Source organism: Lissotriton vulgaris, chromosome 7 (assembly GCF_964263255.1).
Source record: "Lissotriton vulgaris chromosome 7, aLisVul1.2, whole genome shotgun sequence".
Taxonomy (NCBI): domain Eukaryota; kingdom Metazoa; phylum Chordata; class Amphibia; order Caudata; family Salamandridae; genus Lissotriton; species Lissotriton vulgaris.
Window position 1 is genome coordinate 461,659,133 of NC_141695.1, and position 19,574 is coordinate 461,678,706.

Sequence of the window (19,574 nt, forward strand, 5' to 3'; positions counted from 1 at the left end):
AGAGGACTTGGAGAACCGGAGTCGCTGGAACAATCTCCGTATTCAAGGGGTTCCTATCGGGGCAGAAGGAAAGGACATTATGACCTATGTGGCGCAACTCCTCCATGAGGTTTGAGGGGATGAGGACGCTTCCCCGCCGGCTTTGGACCGAGCCCACCGGGTTTCCGGGCCCACTGGAAGACCGGAACTTCTCCCGGACAGCTTGACATGGGTACATTTCTTTACAGAGAAGAAGGCTATTTTAAAGGCGGCAAGGGATAAGCCAGATCTCAGATACGAAGGGCACAAGATACACATTTTTCAAGACTTTGCACCCAACACCCAGCGCAGATGCCGAGTCTTCAGGCCAGTGACAGAGAAGCTGCAGGCCCTAGACATCTCTTATCAATGGGGCTATCCTTTTGCCCTCATCTTCCAGTGGGAAAACAAGCGAAGAGTAATAAGGTCCTACCGGGAGGCGGCGCAGCTGCTTCGACTACCATAGTCGCCTTCAACCAGCCCTTCTCGACAACGGCGCCGGGAGCGGGTCCCAGCCAGACCATCCTGAACCACAGTACAGCGTCACCGCCGTTCCCCTCCCCTTGATGAGCGATCTGCCTCGAAGGTCAAACAAGATATCATAGTGCACATTCGGTCCCTTGAAGGGGACCGGGAGGAGACACCTTCACGCCCTTCCACTCCATGACCAACTGATCATCGATTTGCTCTGTTTCGAGACCTGCACCTCTACTGATACTGTCCCCTCCTCCCTCGGTCTGTTCTATGTAGTGAACCCTAAACCTGCATTCCAGCTCCCGGCCAGCGTGGCAGGGTCATCGGGACCCTACCGTTGTTTGCCCTTGAGACACCTACAGGAGTCCCCCAGGCTGTTCTTAGGGGAGTGACATCCCTGAGTGCATCTGAACCCTTGGGTATAGGATGCCCTGTGACTGGGATGGTACAGTGTGGCCCTGTTGGCCTTTGTTGACACCCATTGCTGTGTGGCCCGGTTGGCCGCCTTTGGGATTCTTGACCTCTTCTTCCTCTTCTATCTCCTAACTGGTCTTTCTACTCCTCTCTCTTTTTCTATCTGTGTGCGATGGGTGGGGGATCCGGTGGCTGCGGTCTTCTGAGTGGGTGAGGGTGGAGGGGCCCCTTTATGTGTCTTATGTCCCTGCAGTGGCGGAGTTGGGGGACGTGGGTGGGCCCCGCTTGGCACTCAACATGACTGCGACCTTGTCTAGTCCCTTAAAGATTTTAACGCTCAATGTCAAGGGCTTGAACTACCCCAATAAATGGAGGCAAACGTGGCGCTGCCTTCTCCAGCAGAACCCGACATCATATTCCTGCAGGAAACCCACCTGTTGCAAGCGGATGTGAAACGCATGGCGCACCCTAAATATTCTTTCTAATTTTGGGCTGCAGCAGATACTAAAACGGCGAGTGTGGCGATACTGTGCAAGACTGGCTTCAGGCGGGGGGACACTAAGCCTTTTTGAAGTGGGGACGGGCGTTTTCTTAAAGTTACTGTGGAGAGCGGGAGGCGCCGGTTTACTCTGTGTAATGTTTATACGCCCAACCAGATGCAGGATAGATACCTCCAGACACTTTTGCGGAAACATGTTCCGTATGGCGACCCTTCACTGACGCTGGGAGGGGATTTCAACTTAGTTTGGGACCCGGAGACGGACCGTAGCGACGCCTTGTTCAGCGGAACCGGGGCCATGTCCTCTTCGCTGCGCAAGCAGATAACAGAGCTGGGGCTGATAGATGCGTGGCGCTACCACTCCCCGGGGTTGAGGGACTACTCGTTCTATTCTCATGCCCACCGCTCGTACTCTCGCATAGATTACTTATTTACCTCGCACACCCTTGTGCGTGACCTGCTTGGAGCCTCCATCTCGGATATCTGGATATGTGGAGAAGTGTGGCTCAGGGGTTAGAGGCGGCAGACCCGGAAGCTGAGATCGGCCCTGGACCAGGGTTCAATTCCCCGCCTCGGCGGGTCTTGGGCTCAAAAATTCCACGGACTCGATAATTCTCGGTCCGGTGCCTTCTCGACTCACGGGTTCACACTCTGCGACTCTGGGCAATAGCTTGCTTAATCTCCACAACGGCTCCTCGCGGCGGGATGCCTGGCTTTCACCTTGTGGATACCCTGCCGGGGTTATCTCACAGGGGAATACCAGGACGGGTTCCCTAAGCAAGCGCTTAGATACTGACCTCAGTCAGTGATTTGCGCTATATAAATACATGTACATTTACATTTACATATCTCGCTGTCTGATCATGCCCACGTCGAGCTGCTCCTGCAGGACCCTGCCGCTTGCCCTGCTCGGGAGGCGCGGTGGTGCTTGCCGCCGAGTATTCTCCGGGATGCGGCTGACGTTGAAAGCATCCTGGCCGCCATTGACTCTTACTTCGCTAGTAACGACCTTCCGGAGACACCCTTTTCCGTGGTGTGGGACGCCTTTAAGGCCACGATCCGAGGCCACATCACCTCTCTCACGATTGCGCGGAGGCGCGAGGCTTGTAAGTTGGAGGATAGCTTGGCAAAGGACATAAAGCGAGCTGAGCTAAAGGACCGGGAGCACTCTTCTTTGGAGTCCAGGCGGCGGCTCGCCAACCTGAGAGGGCAGCTCAGGCTTTTGCGTACTAACAAGGCAGAACACTCTTTGCTTGTGTTGAAGCAGCGATATTTCGAGAGAGGGGATAAGGTGGGCCGGCTGTTGGCGGGGAGACTGAGAGCGCGTGTGGCTAGAGCCCACATAGCCAATATCCAGCTGCCGGATGGGACCAGGGTCATCTCGGGGAGAGATAAATGTGAGGTGTTGCGGGACTACTATGCCGCCCTGTACAAGGGGGAGTCTCCGCCCCCAGCCGTGGTGGCGGCCGTTCGAAATAGTTACGAGGGGACGCCATTGCACCCACTCTGTGCAAAGACTCTGGAGGGCCCTATCATCGAGGAGGAGATAACGGCAGCCGTGAGGGACCTTCCTTTGGGGAAAACACCGGGGCTGGATGGTCTACCCCTGTTCTTCTATCGCATGCTCCAAGCAAACCTTCGACCCTACCTTCTGAGGCTGTTTAATTCTTTTATGGATGCAGAGGGACCGTCCTCTGACATGGGCATGCCGGAGATAGCTTTGATACTGAAGCCTGGAAAGGACCCCACGCTCTGTGCATCTTACCACCCCATAGCTTTGCTAAATACGGATCTAAAAATGTATACTAAACTACTCGCAAAACGCCTAGATCCCTATATGCCGGGCCTCGTGGACCCGGATCAGGTCGGCTTCATCCGAAATCCTCAGGGAGCGGACAATGTGAGTAAGCTTGCTCATCTTGTGTGGAAAGAGCATCATTGGAAGCTCCCGGCCTGCCTTCTCTCGCTAGACGCGGAGAAGGCGTTTGATCAGGTGTACTGGACCTTCCTTCGGGTGGTCCTGCAGAAGTTTAGGCTAGGTCCGAAGATGATCACGAGGATCATGGCCCTATATATAGGGCTGCAAGCGAGGATTCTGGTTAATGGGCAGCTTACGGCGCCGTTCTTTATCCATAGGGGTACAAGGCAGGGGTGCCCCCTTTCACCCCTGCTATTTGCCCTTGTAGTGGAACCCCTAGTGGAGATGATTCGCCCGGCACCCGTTATTCATGGTATCCCCCATGGCGGTCGGGAAAACAAGGTGGCGCTCTTTGCGGACGATCTTATCCTCACTCCCACGCGCCCTCGAGAGTCCCTCCCGGCACTGCACGTGGTACTATGCCTTTTCATGAGGCCCTCGGGTCTCAAGATCAACCACGATAAGTCTTGGGCCCTTAATCTTACCATTCTGAGAGAGAAGATACCCCCCTGAAGGACCTGGTACCCTATCAGTGGGCCTCTCAGCACATTCGCTATCTAGGCCTCCTGCTGACCCCATCTTTGGACACATGGACGTCGGTGAACTGGTGAAAATGTCGGAGAGCGGTCCTTGAAGACCTGCGGAGGTGGAGACCTCTGATGCTATCGTAGTTGGGCAGACTCAATGCCATCAAGATGTCGATCCTCCCTAAAATTTTATATTTCTTCAAATGTCTCCCCACGCCTATCCCGCTCCGCTGTATACGAGGCCTGCAGCGTGAGCTGACATACTTTATCTGGGGCGGGAAGCGGCCTCGATTCTCTCAGAAGCTCCTCAAGACACCGCGGGATGGGGGGGGGATTAGCCTGCCCTAATCTAGTGGACTATTACTGGGCCTCGCACCTTCACTTTGTGGTGGAGTGGGGGTTGCGGGAGAGTGAGAAGGGGCGGCTGCATATGGACCGAACGGTGACGGGGAAAAACATCTGGGATCTTGCATGGCTACACCGGGCGGCTCGATCTAGGAGCGCTTATTTGGCGGTGCCCATGAGAATGGTCCTGGAGATATGGGATAACATAGCTGTGTCCAGAGGCCTTACTATGGTTCCCTCCCTGCATACCCCAATAGAGGGGAACCCGCTCATCCCGCCGGCCTATCGAACCCACGCCTTTGATAAATGGACGCAGGGGGACTGCAGGGTCATATGCGACTTGTATGAGGGGGGTGCACTTAAGACCTTTGACCAATGTAGGGAGGAGTCTCACGTACCAGGGTGTCCTAGGGGGACATGTATCAGGCGGCCACCCAAGCCTTTACTCCCTTCGAGAGGTTGGTGCGTTCTCTTGGGGGATCAAAAGGGCTGATTTCTCAGATCTACCAGATTCTGCAGCACCCACTGACTATGCCCTCTCACCCATACCAGCACCAATGGCAGTTGGCGTCCGGCACGGACATTGAGCCTTCACAGTGGGATAGACTTTGGCGGGACATCCCCAAGGTATACCAGAGCATCCCGCAGAGGGAGAATGCATATAAGCTCTTGACTCAATGGTATTATACACCTCAGAGCCTTCACAAGATATTATTATTATTATTTGGCATTTGTAAAGCGCCTGGTTACGCCACTGGCGTGTCCCCGCGCTGTGATAAGTGAAGTGGCTGTCCTGCCCCCCTCTTACAGAAGGCTACCTGCTGAAAAGGTGGGTTTTAAGCTTTTTCCTGAACAGGACTTCAGATGGTTCTAGTCGCAGTTCTAAAGGAAGGGCATTCCAGCATCTGGGAGCGAGGTGTCTAAAAGATCTTCCTCCCATACGTGCCTTTCTTACTCTGGGGACTTTTAGCAGCCCAGTCTGTGAGGACCGTAGATTGCGTGTGGGCTCATAGTAGGTCACCAGACTCTGGAGCGGAACAGGGGCTTTACCACTCAGAATGCGGTGACATGTGGAGAGGGCTTTGAACTCTACCCTCTTCTCCACGGGGAGCCAATGGAGGGCAAGTAGAGATGGTTTGGAGGGTGACCTCCTAGGGAGCCTGAGTACCAGCCGCGCCGCGGCATTTTGGAGCACTTGCAGGCGGCCCATGACCTTGCTCGTGGCCCCCAGATAAAGCAGGTTCCCGTAGTCAAGTCGCGAGGTGACCAGGGCGTGCACCAGCGTCCTCCGAGCAGAAATAGGAAGAAGGTCTAAAACTTTCCTTAAGGCTCTCAGAACGCCGAAACACACCCCTGCCACCCGGCTGATCTGGGGACCGAAGGCAAGGTCCTTGTCCAGCCACACGCCGAGGTTCCTGGCCTCACGAACCTCGGATGTTCCCTGCATCCTCCCCTCTGTGCTGGTGGTGTCAGTCTGCATCTGGGGATTTTATTCATGTCTGGTGGACGTGCCCAATGTTGACCATATTTTGGAAGGAAGTGCTTAGTCACATCAAGGGAGTACTGGGGTTTCCACTGCCTGAAGCCACGAGCACAATCCTGCTAGGCATCAAACCTGCCAGCCTGAAGGCGCTCACCCGAAGCGATGGAGCTTTTTACAGCACGATTGCAAGCACGCGACCCGCGTTTTAAGGCAGTTTGGCAGCCCCTAGTCCAATAACTAAACATAGCATAGCATAACAAAACAAAGCATAGGATAGAAAAACAAAACATAGCATAACAAAACATAGCATAGCTTAACAAAACAACAAAACATTGCATAGCAAAACAAAACATATAATAGCATAGCAAAACATAGCATACCAAACACAACAAAACATAGCATAGCATAGCATAACAAAACATAGCATAGCAAAACAAAACAAAGCATAGCATAATAAAACACAACAAAACATAGCATAGCATAACAAAACATAGCATAACAAAGCATAGCATAGCAAAACATAGCATAGCATAACAAAACACAGCATAGCATAACAAAACACAGCATAACATAACAAATCAAAGCATAGGATATGAAAACATAGCATAGCATAACAAAACAAAACATAGGATGGCAAAACAAAACATAGCATAGCATACAGCATCACTCCGCACCACCACAGCATCACTCAGGGGCACCACAACATCACTATGTGCTACCACAGCCTCACTGAACGCCACAGCATCACTCGTTCGCCATCACATCACTCAGCGCCACCACAGCATCAATCTGTGCAACCATTCAACAACACCTGGTTCAAATATGTTCTCTCAATGTTTCAAGCTTTATTACAAATGTAACAAAAAGTTGTTAATATTTCACTTCTGTTCTTGGATTTTCGTCACAATAAAATACACTGAACATAATCTTCACAAAAGTTATGTACAAAACTTGAAGCTATTGCCATTATAAATTACAATAACTTTTATTTAAGTTTTAATTATTGAAAAAAATTAAAAGCCATTGCTATTTGTAATATCAATACATGTAAGTCATGTAAACACAACACATATTGCATTACAAATGCTATAGGTGTCACATTTGCGAAAGTTATAACTATTGGCATTGTAAACGACAAAGCTATTAATTTAGCTATTTTCAAAAACAAAACATATAAAAAATGTGTCATTTACAATACCAATAGCTCAAACTTTCCTAATGCGAGACCTTTTGCATTGCAAATGCTTGTTTACAGTGCCATGTGGCACACATACATGCCCTTAGGGCATGTATGTGTGCCACATGGGCACCCATGCACTATTCAGGGGTGCAACAGGGTGTCAATATGACACCCTGCCACCATTGAACATGGTCCTCCTATTACCGATTCGGTATTTACCGAATCGGTATTTACCGATTCGTTAAATACCGAATCGGTAATCCCCAATCATTCCTATGGGCCTCCAGGCCCATAGGAATGAATGGGAAATACTGATTTGGTAAATACAGAATCGGTATTTACCGAATCGGTAATACCGAATCCAACCGATTCGGTAAAATTTACCGAATAGTTAGCTACATCCCATTTACCGATTCTGAAATACCGAATCAGTAAAATTCGATATTTTAGAATCGGTAAATAGGATTACCTTCATCTGGCCCTTAGTTTTTAGTCTGCTTTGTTAACCCAAATAGTGTTATTTCAATAAAGAAGCAGTTGCCGTAACTCCTGCATGTGTAAATGTAATGTAAATGTAAATGTATAGGCATTTATATAGCGCACTACTTACCCGGAGGGTCCCAAGGCGCTTCGACCGCTGCGAAACCCTTCCTGGCTTCCCTGAGAGATGGTCCCTTAATGGGTGTCTCCAGGGTGAGACCAGGCATCCCCGGCGGTCTGGTGGGGCCGTTAGTGAAGATGAGGCAAGCTAATGCCCAGAGTTGCCGCATGTGATCGCTGATCGGAGTGGGCACCGAGGCGAGAGAATTATCGAGTCCGCTGACCCTGGTCCAGAAACCTGCTGCGCCGGGAATCGGACCCTGGTCCCGGCCCGTCCTCTGCTCTCGGGTCTGCCGCCTCTAACCAGTGAGCCACATGTGCAGAACCTATTCCTTCATGTGTTCTAGAATTAAACCTAACCTACGATCCATGTTTGTATTTACTCTATCCCCCACTCCAGGAATCTAAGCAAATGGAATGTTATTGGCATCTTACTTGTAGGAGTACTTGAGTGGAAACCTTTTTGGTACTGCTTTGCTGTTTTTGTGTGAAGCAATGACAGCCACTATAATCTCACCGTCTATCCTCGTTTTAGAACGAGTGATTGCAGCTATGGAAGCCGTGCGTAAAGCCCCCTTTGCGGCTTCATCAGCCAATGAATTCCCTTCAACTTCAACGCCATCACTCTGTAGATTCAGTGTATGTATCACATGAGCTCTCAGGAGTTCGGTTTTCAACTCTACTACCTGTTCTCATAGCATTTTGTTCTTAATTGTGCCACCTTTTGTATCTTTGAACCCGTTTTGAACCCAGTACTGAAAATATTAATTATATGTTTGCACACAGTAAAATGAATCACACACAATTAGTGTGGGGAATTATCGATCCATATTTACCAGTGCTAGTATCAAGGCTTTTAACTCTGCCAGCTGTGCCATGCAGTCTCCTAGAGATTGCGTTTTTGTGCAACTTGGGTGGAACTTTCCATCCCGCATGTGACCTTTAATGATTGTGCATGCCGCGCTATATTGTTGCTTACTTATTACGGTTTTAGCTGATCTGTCAGTGTAAATTATATATTCATATCGATCTAGAGGCATTATTTCATTTGGTAGAGGATATTCTTGTTCGTATTGACGAAATGCTTGTGTCTTTAGATTTGGGTCATACCTGTATTCTACATCTGTTGCAGTGAGAGAAGTAGCCCATTGTATCCATCTCGGATGTAAGGCTTTAGCATTAGGAACGCTTGCTTTTGTCGCAGCCTCTAAGGCTGGAACTGGAGCCTTCTATTATTCGTTTCCCCTGAGCCAGTGCTCTTTCTCTCACTACAGCAGTCTGTACTGCGGTTAGAATCTTTTCTGTAGCTGCGAAGCGCATCTGAGCATTTGTGTACAAATGTGATTTGTATGTAGTTGGTACTGTTTCACCTACATTATATGTTAGATAGGTGTACCCTGACTGACCTGAAACTATACGGATCACCAGGTTGCGTATGTTTAGGCGTGTCTGTAAGTGTTTGGAAGCTATCAAGCCAGCTTGTAAGGAACAAAGGATATCTGTGTGTTCATGGTCCATTGTCTTACTGAAAAATCAGGTTTTACTAAATCGTAGAAAGGTTTTACTCTTTCTGCGTAATCCAAAATAAATATTCTACCTAAATTTAGGCATCCCAGGATTGATTGTACATTTTTCAATGATTTTGGAGGTTGGAGCAGCGTGTATGTTTCAAAAAAATTGTCTGCCTGGCTTTTTCCTTCACTTGAAAGCTCATATCCTAAATACAGGACACTGAGGTGGACAATTTTAGATTTTTAAAAATCTGTTCAAGTGCTCCTCTAGGTCATCGTCCTTTAGATAGATATCATCCACAAAGGACAATGCCTCTTCATCAACATTTTGAAGTAACTCTGGCTGGAAAACAGCCCTGGGATGTTCTTATACCCCTCGGGGAGTCGACAAAATTGACGCCGGGACCCTAGTGCTCAGAATGCTGTTAGATACCTGCTTTCAGGTACTATATGTAGGCAGAAAAATCCATTTGAGATATCAAGTGTTGTTTTATATTTTTTCTGCACAATGTTATTCATTAATACGGCACTGTGCGGATTTTGGACTGCAAATGTCTTATGCAAGTGTTTAAATGCCTATAATCTAAAACTAAACAATATGAATTTTCAGGTTTCATGACCGGAAACAAAGGATTATTCATTGATGAGGTGCAATTTTCGATCACTCCTTGGTATTCAAGTTGATCTGAGATCTCCCTGACCTGTTTTTTAGCTTCTTGCTTTATTGGATACCGCCTCTGTGCAGTTGGAGTATTTTTGTGTGTTTTATGTGCCTGGGAATATGGTCTGAGAATGCTGGCCAAAACAATGTTTCTCCTTTAGGCCAATCCATGATGAATTCTGGCGGCTAATCTTGTTCAGCTAACAAAATATCATAGCCAAACATCAGGTTCTCCCAAAAGAGACCTCTAACTTTCCTACATTTGTCTCTCTCCATCTTGAGCGTTATTTCATACACTTTATGTGGGACACTTACCCAAGTATCGGGTGTTTCTACTGTGATGTAATCATTCAAGTCTGCTGTCACCAGAAATTCCATCAGGTTCTGGTGAGCTATTATTACTTCTGCCACACTGTCTAGCATTGTCAGAGTCCATTCCCCGTCGAGTAGTTGAGTCCTCAGAATTCTGGGCATGTCTGATCTTTAGACCTGCAACCTTCTTCTTTTGAGCTGTGGCTTTTGCTTTGGTTTCTCTTCTTTTTTAGAAGTGTAATCTTGTGCGTGCTGCTTGTCTCTGGACTTTTAACGCTCTTCTTGTCTGTCTGACCGTCCTTTCCTCTCAGAGTTTTTTGATGAACCCTGAAAGGAACGAGAGGAACGTGTATCAATATACTGATAACTGTCAGGTTTCCTAATATTATCCCTATTTCTAAGGGTATACCTCTTTTCGGGGGGCTCCTGTGGAGGTCTACCTCTGGATTGAGCTGTTTCCTTTAAAATGTTTTTTTTGTCTCACTTCTTTTTTGATGAAGCAGGTGTCTGCTTGGAAGTGTCCTTTTCAGGACTGCCCATCAGTTGTGGTTTTAAAGCTTTCCCACCCAAACTGTCTCTGCCTAATTCCGTGTATGCAGTTTCAATTATTTTCGGTAGTTTGTGTTCCTGTTCTAAAGGACTGAACTCCCTTAGGCATTGGCGAATATCCACTGAAGCTGCTTCCCCTTTAATATTAGCTAATATTATGGCTGATACCTGAGCATAGTTACCCAGTAACTTCATCCCTAAGTACAGGGCAGGTTCTGCTCCATACTCATTCTGTATTTGTCTCAATAAGTCTGGTACCTCTGCTCATGATGGGTGTAGTACCTGTCAGCCTTAGGGTGGTCTTCCCTTACTTTTTTGCCCTTTTGCCTCCCATTTTTACCTTACCTTTTGTTGGACTTAGGACTTTGGGCGCCTCACCACTGCTAAACAGTGCTGAGGTGCAGGTGCTCTCCCCTAAAACCTTGTGAGGCTGGCATATCTGTCACAAGCCACTGTTACCGCAGTAAGGCTTAATCCTCCATAGGCTAGCATTGGGAAGTCCCCCTTGAGGGATAATTTCTGACAGGGACCTAATAAGTCTGTCATGTTTGGTCTTGTTGGACTCGGGGTGGGTAACCCTTTCCAATGATATATGGGGTTTGGGCACTACAACGCTAGGGATCCCACTTTTAGAAAGTGGACCTTTTCCTGCCTACACTCAGATTGGGCACTGTAGCCTCCCCCCTCGCCTCTGCATACTGATAGCTGCCTGGGTTGGGAGGTGGAAGTGGTGATTCACACCATCTCCCCTGGGATGGGCTGACCACTGTAGCCTTAACGGCCTGTCTCTCGTCACAGTGACAGCTAGGTCAGGGAAGGCAGGGAACACCCCAGAACTCCCTGGACTCTTCTAGAAGCCCCTGCCCCCAGACCCTTCCAGAGACTTCTACCACTTTCTAGCCCCTAGTCTGAAAGATATATAAGGGAGGGTCCTGGCCTTACTTCTTTGTTACACTGCTGGACCACGACGACACCCTGCTGGAGTGAGGACTGCTGCGCAGGAGGATTACCACTGGGAAGGAGTCTGACTGCTCCAAGGAACTGCTGCCCCCCCCAACCTGCTGAGCTGCCCTACTGTCTGCTGATCCTGCCCTGCTAGGGATAACTTGGAATAACATCACACAAGTGTCTCCACAACACACATAAGAATTGCCTGGCTCCAAAAGGACTACAATGCTTTATTGTCCCTATGAACTGCCTCTGTCACGCTGTGTGCAAGGACCTGCAACCACCCGAGGACCTGCCCTGCTCACAGAAGACTGTGCATGTAGAAGCGTGACCACTCAGCATGTCTGGAACTGTGCTTAAACGTGGGACTCCCCCTGTGATCAGAACTGTCCCTGAAGTCACCATCGCTGGCCTGTGAAGTGCTGCAGGGAATGTGCGGAGGAGAGCGGGGGTAAAAGTAGCGCTGTGCGCTGTGACTGAGGCGCTGTGGCAGACGAAGCGCTGTGGCCAAGGAGCACTGTGTGGGCGGAAACTCACTGCCGCCGCACGGGACTGAAGGGCTGTGTAGTGCACATTGATCTTACCACTACGACGGGCATGAGTGGAGTGTATCATCAAAAGCACCCCTGCAGCACTAGGCATTGGCAGAGGGTGCTGCATGTATGATCCTCACCCCTGCCGGCCCGGGTCCTGAATACCCCGTGAAGCGCTGTGACTAAAGAGCACTGGGGGCCAAAGATCACCGCCGCTACCTGGGATCCTCGGGAAGCCGGAGAGGATAACCCCGTGATGTCAGAGGCAGCACCGCACTGGGATTGGACCCAGCGCGGGACGTTGCCTAGCAACAGGGGGCTTGCCGAACGGAAATGCTGTGTGGAAGTTCCGCAAGAGCAAGGCTGTCGGACCCTGCCGCCTGCAATCAATGGAGGCTTGAGCTGCACCCGGCCGCATCCAGCTCTCAGGTAAAGCCCTGTGTGTGCGCGAAGCCTCCCGCTCCTGTTATTGTCCTTGGCGGGAGGCCTGCTGAGAGACTGCTTATTTGGTGGACTGTAGGCTGCGGGGACTGCCTCTTTGATAGTGGGTGACAGTGACTGAGTTGCGGGCCCGCTGGGGACTGGCGGAAGCCTATCGGCATTTTCCCAGTGGGGCTCTGAACCCCGACAGTAGTAAACGCGGGACTGCCCTTCTACATACGCAGACCGCTGAGGGACTGTTCAGGTTGTCACGGGCCGGTCCACTTGATCGTGCTGTGCCTGAGGACCTTCCTGATAATGGGCATTCGGGACAATTTAAAAGTTGAACCTCTACAATTGGCCCTGCACACTGCCTTTCACTGGAAGCCCCAACACACACTGTAAACGCGCATTGCCTGCGCCTGCACTAAGGGGCTCACGAGGGCATAATCTCTTGCAAGAGGATATCAGGAGGAGTTTAGTGGCTCCAGAGGGAGCACTATTCCATCATATAAAGGTGGCAGCGCCTCCAAGGACACGGCAGCATATCCTACACAGGACAAATAGTGGGGGAGGCCCAGCACGCTAGGAACAGCGCTGATATTAAAAGACCTCATGATTTTAGCCTATAATGTGTTTTCCCACGGGACCCTCCCCACCACCTTAGTTTGTACTGGCAATATTCAGGGATAGTGTCACTTAACCCCTTGCCTGCGCTGAACGTTCTGCGCTAATGTGAATGTTCTATTGCGCGGGCGGGGCCGCGACTTTCAACAGACATGCGCAGCACTACCGAGGTAGTGCACGCGACGTCCGCTGAACGTCGGCAGCAGCGATGGGGTTAAAGGACTACCAGGATTGATGACTGTTTTCCTCATGACAAACCTGGCAATGAAGAACTCCTGATCCCTGTAGATTTTTTTTATTATTGTTCAGCTTACCTGAAATTTAGATAACGATATTTTTATTTTTACATAAAACCAGTGTGGTGTTCCTTTTGTGAGTGTTTTTTACTGTGTCATTGTTGGTGTGTTGCACAAATACTTTACACATTGCCTCTAAAGTTAGGCCTTCCTGCTCTGCGCCAGGCTACCCTTTCGGAAGCAGTGGTCCCTACTTGGACTAGGGTGCATACCCCTGCCAACTAGAGACCCCGGTTCTAACAACGGGATACCATGATTTCTGGTATAAATGGCAGCAAAGACTGTATCCCAAGTACAATCCTCTATTTGTGGTGTTATCCCCAGGGGTAAGCAGATTGTTAGCATTCTGTGTTTTTCATACGGGATACTATTCAGGAATACTGCCTCTAACTGTGTTATTTTCTGAGTTTTGTGGGCATTTTACCCATCATCGCATGTAATGTTTGTGGTGTGATTTTAGTTGCTGTACTCTGGATTTGGTGTGTAGGCCGCTAATATCGGCCATGTTGCCCCTCCTCTTCCGAGCGGGCTGAGTCTCACTCTTCTTCTTATGTGGGGTAGGGCGCCTTTAAACCAGTATAAGTGTTCCTGGTACGTGAGCGGAACCTCAAGTCCTCAAACGGACAATATTCCACTGGTGCATCTCCTTCTGTATAGGAGTGAAATGTTTTTGTTCTTGCATTTGCTGCTGGGAATGTAACCCACTAATAAAATAACTCTGTTCTGTATGATTCGTGGGCCTCCATCACGAATACTGCTATGCCACCCTTAGGTGTTAAACCATGCTCTAGCAGTTTTAGGGTGACTGTATTTCTAATGTTTTCTGCAATGTGTAATGCGTCTGCATTTTCTTCTCCAGCTGAGAGGTGTAGATCTTGTACTACTTATCTCTTTCCTTAGTCATTTTTTTTAGTAAAGAAGAGATTTCCAAGGGAACTGAGATAAGGTGTTATTCACAATGTTGGGAACATTGTGCTCTTCAAGCTTGATTAACCAACAGCCAATAAATAGGATTTTTGAGCCTACTCAGCTGTGGCTGAGTTTGTGCCCACCCACTCCAGACTTCTCTGGTGTTTTGTGTATAACCTATACAGGATCTGCACGTTTGCATAACATAAACTGTGGGACTGGTGGCAGACTGATTTTGTGCACCCCCACCGGGTATGTTAGCCTGTTTGTATCAGATAGCTTACAGTGCCACTAGAATCTCCTCTTATTGGGGAGAGAATAGTTCTTAGCAACCTCAGAACATGACAACCCTGATCCCTCAGAATTGTGGAAGCAATGTACTACTTTTCGCTCAGTCACTCGAGCTCACTTAGTTTGTCTCAGAGAGATACACAGAATAAACAGGCTGGGAGTTTTCAATACAAATTTATTGAGCAGTTGTTGTTCTAGTTTAGATTAGATGAGCTGCAACAACCATTAGACAGGAGCAGAGATATATGATTAGATGCACTAAGAAAGTAAAGCGATGGTAAAGCTCTACCATCTTGCAATAATAATATATAAAACACATGATAAAAGCTGTGTACTTGTACAATGCCTCCCTAACTAGATGTACATAAATGTACCTGGCATCTGTATAGGTGTTATGCCAAGAATCCCTCTAGGATCTAGTCAACCCCATTACCTGAGAATGAGACAATATGGGACACCGTCCTGGTCTCAAGTTGGACACCCCGCGAGAGATGTTAGACCACTGCGATCTGGAGTGTCTGCATGCAGGAACCTCAGCGTCTCTGGTCAGTGTCTCAGCTGGGAAGTCTTGGTCTCCTCTGTCCTTCTAAGCAAGATGTGATGTACATATATACCCATAGGTCTCTCCAGGGGTCCTACCTTGCTGTGTTACTGTGTCGGCCTAAAGGATTACGTTGGGCCTGAACCTTATACAGAGATATTATACAGGAGAAGTTAGTCCTGCTGTGTTTCCAAGAAGGCTCATTCCTAATGTATGCGATTCGAACTAGGGAGAAACCCACACTCGGAATCTTACCTGTTTAGTGAGAGTCAAGGTCTCCACGCCGCCACCACCAGGAGTCACGACAGAGCCCAGGTCTTCACGCGCCACCGCCAGGAGTCACAAGACGCTAAGCTTCGCGCCGCCGCCCCGGGACTACCTTACCCGGCAGGCTCAGCGGCAGCGCTATTCACACGTCCTGAGAGCGCCAGAAGGCACATTTAACCAGCGGCCAGCCCAGCAGGAGCGGAGGAATCTTACCTGTTTAGTGAGAGTCAAGGTCTCCACGCCGCCACTGCCAGGAGTCACGATAAAGCCCAGGTCTTCACGCCGCCACTGCCAGGAGTCACAAGACGCTAAGCTTTGCGCCGCCGCCCCGGGACTACATTACCCAGCAGGCTCAGCAGCAGCACGCTATTCACACGTCCTGAGAGCGCCAGAAGGTGCATTTAACCAGCGGCCAGACCCGCGTCGCGGGACGTGCCGGGCGAAGCCCGGGCCAAGGGCGGGCCCGTTTAAGCCCGTTCAAGACCGGCCAAGGACGGGACGGGCCACCCCCTTAACATCTACAACTCTAAAGGTCAGTGAGACCCTTGCATGTCTGGCAACTATTATCTAAAGTGTGGTTAGGACTAACACTCACCAACCCATTAGAACCGTGTGAACCATGACTACATCCCCAGCTGAAGCGGGAAACTGTGGGAGAAGTACTGGTGGGTCTCTCATGGGCACTCTAGACAATTTTTTGATAAGAGTTTCTACCGCCCTGGCCAAAGATATCGAACTCACTGAGAAGAGATTATCGTTAGACCCACTTTTGGATAAGCGGTCCTCATTGGGCAGTTTGGCGGGAGCAAGATCACCCACTCCCCCTGAGACTGATTTATATGATATGGGGTCTGTCACTGAGGGGAGGGATGGAAGTGTTATTATATTGCAGGAAGTAAGCCCCGATGCAGGATTGAATTCATGTAATCGGGCCAAGAAGCAGCCTTCCCCCAATATGAAAACTAGATCAGCCAGATGTGCAAAAGTTGGAGTGGTTCAACAGGCACAGGGCCCAAAAGCCAAAAGGAAATGCACAGGGCTACAACATCAAGTGGCAGATGGAAAATGGAAAAAAACTAAGGAGGTCGCGACCAAAGAGAACTTGTTAATAAGTGCCTCAAACTTATCATCACCGGTAAAGGATGGGCCAACCGTATTGCGATCCAGGGAAGGAGATGCCCCACGTCTTTTGGATGTCGCCTTCTGGAAAAAATTGGAAAATACTGTACATAAGTTTACCCTTCCCATACACGAAAGACTGGACCGAATTGAAAATAGACTGGTGTGTTTGGAACTTTTGCTGTCATCAGCACACGCCAGGTGGGTTCAGGGAAGGGACCCAATTGGCAGGCAGTCAAATGTGGGGGGGCAAGGTACTCTAGGCACTAGCTCTGATGCTCTGATCAATCCTAATGTGTCCACTAAAGGAGCTCAAAGCCTCGTAGCAGAAAATACTTCAGCTTCTAGTACCATGATCCCACGGAGAACCTCAGAGAGGGCACCCCATATAGAACGGGCAAGCAAGGATAAAGCTGTGAAGGGCACTATCCCTTAAAAAAAATCCCAATCAACCCTCGAACCTCCTACAATTCATGATGTGCAGAAGCAACAAACAATTGATCTCCACCCGGATTCAGCCCCATATGTGATAGTTTTGACAGGGGTGCCACCATTAGAATATGGCAAGAGGGAGTCCAACAGGGAACTGAAAAATAAGTGTCTTTTTTAGTTAAATGTCAATCGGCCATTGCCTAGCTACGTTTGCCCAGAAATATTATTTGCTAGGAGAGTAAATTGGGTGAGAAGAAGGGTAAATCAACTGAAGGTGATTGTATCATTGTTAATTTCCGGGACACAAGATGTGCCGAATTTATTTGTACTGAGGGACAATTCCGCCCCTATACCCGAATCCAATCACTTCCCCTAAGGTACTTTTACGCCCCTGAACAAAATACAGAATGGGGTACCCCTCTAGGAGGTGTGGCTCCAAACTATCACAAATCAGAAAACATCAGATTACAAAATAGGTTTGGGGCTCTGTCAGGGCTAGAAGACTGTGACTGACAGCCAAACACGCTAGTAGGGGAAACTAGAAGTAGTTCACCAAAAGGGATAATAACTGTGGGGAAATTTACTGAGGGATGTCCGCCTGCCAGGAGATCTGTAAAACTGAATGAGTGGAACACTGTAAATCTGCTCTCTTGGAATGTGGCGGGACTTTCAACTAAATTTCATAACAAGGAATGGTTGGACTATGTAAATAAATGTAATGCAATCTGTGTGCAGGAAACATGGGAAGTTGACCCAACAAACTTTATCCTTGAGGGATATAAGTTGTTTGGGATTCTGGCTGTAAGATCTAGGGCAGGTAGAGCGAAAGGAGGTCTCGCTCTGTGGGCGCATCTGACTCTAGATGGGACTTGGACAGATCTCAACTGGAAATCAGATTGTATGCTTGCAGTTCAGTTTAAAACCAGGGATCTCAATCTGATTATAGTTAATTTTTATAATATTGGAGGTTCTAAAGGGTAGGAGTTGGAGGTTCAACTGGGAACCCAGATTGAAAAGACAAAAAATGCCCAAGCTCCCTTATTTTTAATTGCAGGTGATTTTAACTGCCATTTATGTCCTCGGCTGATTCCCTTTTACGGAAAATTGGGCATCGTGTAATCTAGTGGGGGCTGCCCATTTTGACCACACAATAGATGGAGTTAATCTCAACGGGATTATGAATAACTTTGATCTGTCCCATTCCATGGATCTTTTATCCTTTAACCCCAAAAGTGGGGTCAACCCAACCTTTAAAGGTAGTGTATGTAGCTCATATATTGACTTTGTCATTTTTCCTGCTTACTTAAAGAGAGAGTTTTATGATTTAACATCGATTGTAGTGGCTTTAGCGATCATAACCCTCTTACAGTGAGCATTGCAGTGTCAAAAGAGAATAGAGGAAAAAAGAAGAGACCCCAAGACGTAAGGGAGATGGTTACAGACCAAGGTAGAAGGCTAAAATGGGCTAAAATGGATAGTGTATGTTTTTATAAGTCACTAGTATCCAAAGGGAACCAGCAGTTGGAGGTATGCCTAAACCCAGAGTACAAAGGGCCACAGGTGGTCGAGGCATTTGAGGAGATGGGTAGGCTAGTGGATTGCCTAATACATGTGACAGGGAAAGGGAAGGAAAAGCACAACCAGAGATGGTTTGATAGGGGATGCTCTCTGGCTCAGAGAAAGCTTAGAGCTGCCCTTAAACAGAAACCAACCAAGAGATGGTGTAAGGGTTGCACTCTGTAGAACACACTGTAAGCAAGAAGTAAGGCGCCGTAAGTTAGCTCTTCAAACTGAAACGTGGGAAGATCTACTTGAGGCTGCGGAAAAACGTGATCTCACCAGGTTCTGGCAAATAATTAATAAACGTTGTTTTCAAGATGGGAATAGCCCTAGCATTGCAAGAAATGTACTCCCAGCACAATGGGTGGAACATTTTAGTGCTCTATACAATACAGGGACCATGCTGGAAGATGAGCAAGATGAACAGAGGGATATCGTAGCTGAGAGGATCGAATTTACCCTAAAAGAGATCGAGGGGGGCATAAAGGGCCTTACAAGCAATAAAGCCTCTGGTCCCGATGGGATCCCACCAGACCTTTTCCTAAGTAACATAGAACTATGGGGCCCGGTAGTTACAAGAGTTATAAATGAGGCCATAGTATCGGGTTTACCCCGCTCATGGTCAACAGCGACCATAGTACCAATTTTTAAGAAGGGTAGCAGAGACAGCCCTAAATGCTATAGACCCATTTCTCTAATTGATGTAACAGCCAAAGTAATGGGTAGGGCTATCCTGAACCGCTTAATGGAATCGGAAGAAGAAAACAGCATCCTCACAGAAGTCCAGTATGGCTTCCGGGCCAGGAGGTCCACGACAGACCAGTGTCTAAACTTATATTTACTGGTCACGAAATATACAGTTGCTAGACAGGAGAAAGTTTACTTAGCCTTTATGGATCTGGCATCAGCTTTCGATTGTGTAAATCGATCGAAGCTGTGGGGAATATTATCTGATCTGGGGGTTGATGCTGGCCTTATTTCTATTCTGAGGAACCTTCACCAGAATACATCCGCATCAGTGAGGTATAATCTGGAGGGTGACCAGACAGACCCTTTTAAATGTACAAGCGGGGTGAGGCAAGGGTGCATACTTACACCCTTCTTATTTTCCATTTACAATAATGGGCTAGAACGTTTTTT